The sequence below is a fragment of the Diaphorina citri genome, unplaced genomic scaffold (assembly GCF_000475195.1).
Source record: "Diaphorina citri unplaced genomic scaffold, Diaci psyllid genome assembly version 1.1 scaffold1974, whole genome shotgun sequence".
Taxonomy (NCBI): domain Eukaryota; kingdom Metazoa; phylum Arthropoda; class Insecta; order Hemiptera; family Psyllidae; genus Diaphorina; species Diaphorina citri.
Window position 1 is genome coordinate 25,922 of NW_007379400.1, and position 1,127 is coordinate 27,048.

The following is a 1,127-nucleotide window of genomic DNA, read 5'->3' on the forward strand; positions in this document are numbered from 1 at the left end:
CGATCACACGACCTCTGGAGTACAAGTATACGACCTCAACCATGGCACCACGGGGGTACTATGGTCTAATATTCACCTAAACTTGTTCTGGGTAGTCCAACTTTTGAACTCCCTACAGATTAGGTATGGATCTCAACACAAGACCGATATAGGAACATGCGTTTTGTGTTAAAATGTTAAAGTTGAAACCTCTTGCTTACAGTTTTAATAGTGCTGTGTTAGATTTTAATAATAGCTAATAGCCCCATGTTCTGGGTCCGTGCATAATTAACGGCTAGGTTTTCAGTGCTATTAGTGTTCTTATTAACTGAGAATACTATTAGAGGACTTTGTATAATTGGTTGTGGTCTTTATGTTAATGGACTGGGATTGTTTATATCTCTGGTTTGAGCTGAACTTTTGAGCTAATAGATAAATACGGTAATTATCGATACAGAGATCATCGTGAGTGATGGTGGAGAGATATTCGCTCTTTAAGTGCTGGGTCAAGTTTGGCTCCGTTAGACATCAAATATGTAGGAACCTAGATCATAGGTCTGTAACTAATAAAATTACCACAAGTACCTATGTATGTCACTAATACGAGTACAACCGTTGTAAATTGGGAACATCAGCCGGATATGCCTACAATTTTATATTTAGGTACTTCCGAAGTATTTGTATTTTCCTGATATGAAATCACACAATGTCATCTTAATATTATTATTTATCCTAAAAGATTCAATAAACCAAAAATCAAGCCCTCTGCATTCTGTGATGGCGTGGTTCATTGACTTAAACCAACCAACTTGGTGGTCAGCCGGATATGCCTACAATTTTATATTTAGGTACTTCCGAAGTATTTATATTTTGCTGATATGAAATCACACAATGTCATCTTAATATTATTACTTATCCTAAAAGATTCAATAAACCAAAAATCAAGCCCTCTGCATTCTGTGATGGCGTGGTTCATTGACTTAAACCAACCAACTTGATGCCAAACGAAATGCCCATACTTGGCGATTGTCCCCGGTTCTCCATAGTCGTCACTTATAATTAGGTATCTGTAACTAATAAAATTACCACAAGTATACCTATGTATGTCACTAATACGAGTACAACCGTTGTAAATTAGGAACGTCAGC